The following is an 8,155-nucleotide window of genomic DNA, read 5'->3' as shown; positions in this document are numbered from 1 at the left end:
GGGCTTCGAACCCTGTGACGTCATGGCTCTGGACTGCCCCTCTGACGCATGTTATGAATGTAGAGGGAAAAAAATAAACCAATTGTACATAACAAGTGATGAATGATAAGTCGGTAACCATCCTGTGGAATTTTTTAAAAAAAAAAATATGAATTTTAAATAGTACTTCTGCAAATGAAACACCTGTCAAATAAGCTGTTGTACTGTTGTTAGTCTCCGAATACTAAAAGAAGTGACAATCATGTCTGCAATTTTTACTGTCAAGTAAATGTTTTGGGCATTGGGTTATTGGGGTTTTATTAGCTCCTGTGAATCCGCTGAGAAACTGATGTCCAGCCATTGAGCATCGACGTCCTTTAGCTGAGTAAATATTTGCTGTCGTGCAAATGGGCAGAAACCAAAGAGAAACCAAATCACCATTCAATCTACTGTAAAATCGCTTCATGATCATGCGACATTACAAGAACAGACATCCAATGATTGCCGCGTATAAGTGAAACGAGAGGAAGGAGGTACATTAGAAAAATGCGATCTGTCGCCTATTGACACCCTCCTTATGCATCAGTTCGCAGCTCGTTGCCGGCTCGCAGGAATCTCGCAGCTTTGGCCTGGTCAGGTTGAGGTACAGCGCTTGGCAAATTGTCCGATCCGCCTGACGCATCACCTGGCCTGCAGGTGAAACTTCTCGGCGAGACTTCGGGGTTGACATGCAACAGAGGCAAGAAAATGTGAAGCTTCAAAGTCCACCTCCAGGTTCAGTCTGAGAATTCGAGTGTGGAGGCTTATACTTGCAAGATGAGCATCACTTGCCTAATAGGCAGAATAACATTATTTCAGGTTTCCCATTACAAGTATAACTTGCGAATTCAATTCCATCATCATCGTCGTCGTAGTTGTCTTTTTTTCTAGTTGAGTGAAACAGCCGAGTGAAATACTTTTTTTTTAATCGAGAGATAAGACGGACGGGACGAACAGATGGGGAGGTTTAAAAAGATAAGAACTTGTGTGTGGACTTTTTGCATTGAAACCTCGATATTTATAGACTCCTGGGATTAGTTTTGAAAATATTAATGTCGTAAACTTCCAGGCCTAAATAAAGTCTCATTAAAAATTTACATTTATAGAGATAGAGAGATCGATAGACAGTTATATATATGCGGTGCTGTCTTACAATGTTTATTTGATTTACTCTGACAATAATTAGTCAACATTTATTTCACGCCTGCATAGATATTGTGTTTCGTTCTTTAACGAACAATCCTTTTCTAACACCGGTAATTGCTGTAATAAAGTAAACTTGTCTGCTCATTCATTCTTGCCTCCGACATACATTCTGCACTGGGCAGATGAGACATGTGTTAGCAGCAGTATGACCCAAGATATATGCTGAGATTGCAGTATAACGGAAACTTCTAGAAGGTTTGTCAGATTCAGGCTGTTTGCCAAACCACAGACTGTCATAAAATAAAGACAAGACATTGGAAGGTGAGTGTTATTCGATGGTGCCAGATGGAAGAAGGGATATTTGTGAATGTTAGCGCGCTCGTGTGTGTGTGTGTGTGTTTAAAGCATTTCGTATACATAACAGTTTCCTTAATATTATAATTTATAAAATACTTAAAGTAAGTCATTAGTGATTTGAAGAAATGAAAAAACCACAAATTCTAACGTTCATATCTCTGACAATATTTTTGCATAAAACATAAACCGACTAAAAACCCATTGCACAGGAAGCAGGTAGGACACGTGCATGACCGAAATGATTGAAGTGACCGACGAGAACAGAGCCAGACTCACTATAAATCCTACTCGTACCCAGTCAGAAGGGTGTCGGGGAACACAAGATGGATGGTGGAAGAAACAAGTTTCGCAGTTTCCCCTAAGGACGCACCGTGCAGCCCTACTAGAACATTTAGCGAAACGTTTTGCGGTTAGCGGGAGAAGACTATTGTTTTTGTAGGTGTTAGGGCTACAAATGTACAACACCTGTTAAGAAAAGGCTGCACTCATCTCCAACAGGATATCGCCAGTTTGGTTCTGACCTGCACAACCGCTAGAGATAAGCAAGGTAAGATCTGTATACAAAGGTACAGGAGTGAGAGACAAGTTGTCACTGAGCATCCACGGTAGCAAACCTGTTTTCTGAAGGATGGAATAAGAATAAAAAAAAAGTAGAGTGTGTGTTGGGGAGGTAAGTGGATGGGTGAGTTTAAGAGATGATAGATATAAAGGGAGAAAGGCTGTGAGTTACTGTCAAGCGTCTACAAAACCTACAAATTATATTTTTTCTTTTGTACGAGTTTCGAGACTCCATGAATTACATGCATTTCCCCGCTCCGTGTGTTCAGCACACGAGACATGTTTATCGCCAGTTCAAAAAAAGTGTCAGTCGTACATACAGGAGATCTTGAGGCGAACTTTAATATTTGTAATTTCGCCAACGAGTTCAAGGTGGTCGTGTCTCGACAGATACATGGGGTAGATGTATGGCCCCACGTGCAGTTGGTTATAATGGCGACAAACAGTCGATCTCCGCGTGCTGCGAGCTGAAACTAGGTTTTACCTGCAACCTGATGCACGTGTCTTCATGTACAGAAAAAAACTAAACCACAGACGAACAAGTTGTACGCGTCGAGACGCTCACACGGTGCTAGTTTATGGATTCACCGAGTACATTGATCATCAACTCCCCTCCCCTGGGTACCCGCATTTCCCCACCCACCACCTCCTCGTTGCATGGCAGACGAAAAACTAACGCCAGTCCTGTGGACGTGCTGCGTGTTCGCCAGCGTTTGTCTCTGTTTGCCACTCATGGTCACGTGCCCGCGATTCAACTGTAGTGACGCTGCGCATTTTACTTTCTCTCCTCGCGCACGAGACCTGTTTATCGCCGAGCACGTCTGTAACGAGCCCACAGCTAACGCCCACGTTAATGCAAACCAGCAAACAAGAAGAAAAAGATGCTGGCGCGTGCGGGTACACAAACGCTTGACTCTCTAGCGCGCTGCCTGTTGGTGCGATTAGCTGGGTGTTGGTACTTAACCTGTTTGCGTGGGTGTGTATGTTCGGGTGGGGTGGTGGTTGTAGGTAGGTGGGTGCTTGGATCTGGAAAGTGTGGGTGTTGATTTCTGGCGATCATGCAAGGACGGTGATGACGATGAGACGATGACAATATTTATCTCGTTGTTTCTTGATACGGTGGACCACTTGCTGTCGTTAGGTTATAGGGAGTCTTGACCTTTTCTACTTTACCAACTTTCCTGGCAGCTAAGACCAAGACATTTGCAAAGTCTGGCCACACACACACATACATACACCAGGCATCTTCATCATCTCAGCAGTCAAGAAAGAGAACATCGGCATATCGTTCTACACACACGACTGAAAGACTTTTAAGTGTTCAGTGACGTAGGCAAGTGAACGTTAAACGTCTGTACATGCACGCGCTCGCCTTCGCCTCTCCTCATCCTTCACCAACCCCTACCCTCCTTGCAGACACCCGACCTGACCTGCCGCTGGAGGCCATTAACAATAAAACAGATTTTGAGAAGTGCTGGGAAGTGTACAACGCCGAGCCAGCACTTGATTTGTTTGTGTGTGTGCGCGCGTGCTCGCGTGACCACTGAAGGATTGCATCTAAATACTTGCACGTGTGTGAATGTAAATGTGCGAGAAAGATCAAAAGCAGACAAAAGCATGCACTGCAACAGCTCTCGGAACTCGTTTCTCAGTCAAGACTGTTGCTTTCATCCTTTTGTACAAACACTTTTCTCGTCTTTCCTGCCGACCGCACCAACGTCAGTGTATACAGGTATGTCCGCGCCGATAATAGCAACAGGGATTAAGAAAACAAAATAGCAACAATAATAATACAAGTAACGAAGATGATAATGATGATGATGATGATGATGATGACAATGATGATGAGGTAGAATTATGCCTAAAGTTATTGAGCTGAGGATACACAGAAAGAAGCTCCAGGCTTGTCGGAGTGTTTCGGTTTACTTTATTGTTAACTGTTATCACACACCCTTACTTGGTCCTAATTTTTCGTACAAATACTGGCCCTGGTCATAGCCCCCCATGAGACGAAAACCCCACGGCTGACTGGAGTTGTCCTCCGCAGGCACACGTACACACAGTCACTGTAATCCATGCCAGTCAGAATAGCCAAAGCAAGAAAGCGCGCGTCCCTGTATAATATTTGTGTTTGTATGTGTGGAACACTCCCGCGTGAAAAACACTCCTTCGGTCGAAACAGCGAGCCTGCGGGCTTACGTTGATGTTGTCGTTGCTGTCATCATCAGCACCATCGTTGTGCCGTCGCCAGACTGAGCCGCTGGCAGCTCTTACAGCAACTTCCACACCGATGTTCCCTTTGGCAGGTCGCCCGCTGTACCTCGTCAGGCCTCCCCCCAGCTCCCTGTTTCTCCCTCTTTCCACCCTCTTGCTTTTCTTCTGCTGGCTTTTCGATGTCTTGCCTTTGTACGAGCTCCACACAGGACTGCATGGCGCCGACGGTCTGCAGACAACGTGTTGAGCTGTTAATCAGTAAAATAGGGAAGGGACATTATTATTCGTAATCTTTGTTGTTTTCGTGTCGGCTGCTACACTTGCTGGGTACAACTAGTTTTAAAAGTAAACATCCGTTAACTGGCGCAAAGAGTGGGCGAAGGTGGTAATGAGTTGGGTAGGAGGTGTAACTTTTAACAGAATGGCTTCCACCGAATAATAATAAGAAGAATTTGGAGAACACAATTCCTCATGTGGAGACGATATCAATACTTCTGAAATGAAAAAAAAAAAAAACAAAAACAAAAAAAAACAAACGAAAAAATGGTATCCACATTGCTGTTTTCCGTCTCCTTTATGCCACAAACCTTTTCTAGAGTGACCCCAGTACTACCTGTCGATATGACACCAGGACCTTTTTTAGAGGGACTCCGGGTACCAAGCCTAACTTGACCCCAGTATCTATTCTAGAGCGACCCCAGGACTTATTATACTTATTTTAGAGTGACTTCGGTACTTATTCTAAAATAACATGTGTACATATTCTAGAGTGACTACGGTACTTTATCTCAGAGTGACACCTGTACTCATTTCGAACCAAACAGCAACATTTTATTCTGTAAGCCCTCATCCTGTTTTACTGACCATCTTCATCTTCTCTAAAGTCCACCATATGATTCACAACTTTCTAGTGCAATCGTTTTAAAATAGTCATCAACAAGACTCATTAAACATTCTAAGAGTAGAATGTGAGTGTAGATATCGTAACCGTGCAGTTGTAGTGAATGTTTTGTAACTTACTGGCAAGAGATTTTCTGTTACAGTGATACAAAACGTAGAGAAAGAGTAGAAAGAAAAAGAGAGGTTAGGAAAAGTTGAGAGAGAGAGAGATGGGGGGAGGGGGCTACAGAAAGGTTAGTGAGAAGTGAGATTAAAAAATAGGTTGGTCGAAGAGGGGATAATCATAGAGATGTGAAAAGGAGAGAGAAAGAAAGATTGAGAGATGGGAGATAAGACTTTATATAAAGTTTAATGCAAATTTAAAGTTCAAATAAGTTTCGCGATTCATGTTCTTCAGTGAACTCCAAAGGAATCAGCAAAACATTCGAGCAGGGCGTTATCTTCATGGAAGGCAAGAAGAAGAAGAAACAAGGATTTGTAGGTCATTGGCAGGAGTCAGCGTTTGTGCGCTAAGGGTGCACGAGTGCTCAGGTTATCTCATTGTTTGTTGTTTTTTTGTGTTTTTGTTCCGCATGCTCAGTCGAGAGCTGAGAGTTCTTTGTGTAGTCGCTGATGCTGATGTAGTAACATCAGCTGCTGTGTAATTGTCCCCCTTGCTTCAGCCCATTTCTGCCTTCTCTCCAGATGCCATCAGGAACCTTCTGCTTCCATTATACCATCCAACACCCTCCACCACTCCACCCCATCTTTATCCATCCACCCTCTCCACCATCCTAACCTCTATCATCAAACCTCAATCCGATTTGTCTTCGGGGAGTGGCTGTCGACTTTTGTGACAAAGTTTTCTTTTCTTCAACTTGCTGTCCAGCTCTGCTCTCCTCTACCAGTGCTTTCTAAAGATCGAGCTTCTCAGGGAAGCAGAAAAATCTGAATGTGATCTGGGAACAAAAGCTGTTATAGAAGTATTTCCTAATTTCTTATGGTTTTTAATGACACTTAATAGAAACACTACAAAGTGTTTGTGGGCGAGCTAACATGTATTCTTAATGTCTTGTGCTTCTTCATGGAAGAGACAATGGTCTTGTTTTGAGTTAATCAGCTTTTTTTTTTCATGCTGCTGCTTTCCATATAATCCAGTTTTTAGTAGGTGACACTAATGTTTGTTTAGTTTGTTCAGTTAAAAAAATAAATAAAAGGCAACTCAAAGATTTGCTGACACAAAACAAAAGCTAACTCATACTTATTTCAACAGGTTTTCAAGTAGATGGCTCTCTTTTTAATAAGTCTGGTCAAGATTTCACATATTGTCAGTAACATATGAACTGTGTTATTATTGGGCAGGAACTCGCTCACGTAAATCAGTCTGTCCCTCTTTCTCTCCCCCGTCTCTCTCTCTCATGCACACACTGTCATGTGATCATTACCACTAACCAGGCTGCAAGTTTTTTTTTTATGGTAGTCTGCCTCCCTATCCCAAGTTCTCACAGAGCTATTCCCCCTCGCGACCTGTTCAGTGTACTTATCAGGGCATTAAAGTGCGGTTTACCGGCTAATTTAAAACCGTGGCAAGATGCTTCAGACCGAGAGGATGACCTCAGGTCACTAGCCTCACCGCCATCTGTCGCAGCCTGCAGCAGAGCAGTTGCTGGCGCTGGCGTTGGCGTTGCTGTACGGCAGTGCGTGGGTGTGTTTACTTTCTCTGAGTTGGAGTGGGCAAGCTGATGTCACTAGATGTCTACTAAATGTGATCGTCTGCCTATCCTGTCTCCTCCATCAGTCTGTGTGCATGCGATGGGTTGGGAAGTTTTATGGGAAAATCCCGTCTAAGACGTCCTCCACTCTCCCACCCCTACCACCCCTGCCACCCCTACCACCCCCTCCACCCGACCAACTGTTTCCTGATTCTCGTTGAGGAAGCTGCTGCCTGTGTCGATAACCCAGACTGGCTCACCCATAAGACACAACAACGCAAGGCTTTAAAGGGAATTAAAAGAAACTGATTTCTGGTAGCATCAATTCGTTAGCAGGAATAGAACTGTGTGTAAAATTATCAACTAATTAATTCTGTTGTTCTTTTTTCCTCCCCTTCTTTACTCTTTCTTACACAAGGTGTGCTCATCGGCATCTAACAGATTTACATGTCTTGTATGTATGACTGGAAGGACCAAACTGTCCCATTATATTCACTCCAAACAAAAGTTCCAGGAAAGGTTTAGGCGACTGGAATCCAGGATCGCGGACAGGGAGGAGGGAAGTGGGGAAGGAGGGGAAGGGTCTTGTGAGTGACGTCTGAACGACCTCTTGACCCCGACTGTCGCGCCTACAAGCCGGAAGACGTCCTGTGAAGAGGCTTCCATCTCACTGGCACCAAAGTGCAGTCCTGCAGAGACCTCTGGGCGTCGGCTTCCCATCATCTGAGATCATCTGAGATTGCATGATCGTGAATACATCCGCCACAGGTCTTATCTGTGTCTTCTGCCTGTCTAAAGTCAATGGAGAAGTGAGGACGAAGGGATGAAAAAAGACAATGAAGAAAATAAATGAAAAAACAAAGAAAAAAGCACGATAGAAGGACGACGACAACGACGACGACGATAATGATGATGACATCGACGACGACGATTGTCCTTCCCGCTGCAGCTGATCGGAGCATTGGTAAAACATTGATCGGCTTTTTTCGCCATGAAGAAGGAAATATCGAACACGCTCTCACGGCCTGGCAGGCGTGAACAAATTAAGTCACTGCACTTTTTTCACTCTCACCAGAAGCTTCCACCTTCTCTACCTCGCCGCTCACAGGCTGTGTGGCTTTCTTCATCTGCACCCACAACACTTCTCTTTGTCTCCAAAAACCTTATTCTGTTGACGGATGTCTTTCCTTTTTGTCCTCTCATACCTTCTCTCTTTTCTTCCTAGGATTTTTTTCTTTTTGACCCTGAATACCTTCTCTTTCTGTCCTTTT

Source organism: Pomacea canaliculata, linkage group LG1 (genome assembly GCF_003073045.1).
Source record: "Pomacea canaliculata isolate SZHN2017 linkage group LG1, ASM307304v1, whole genome shotgun sequence".
Taxonomy (NCBI): domain Eukaryota; kingdom Metazoa; phylum Mollusca; class Gastropoda; order Architaenioglossa; family Ampullariidae; genus Pomacea; species Pomacea canaliculata.
The sequence above is the reverse complement of the archived record's forward strand: the minus strand, read 5'-3'. Positions refer to the sequence as shown.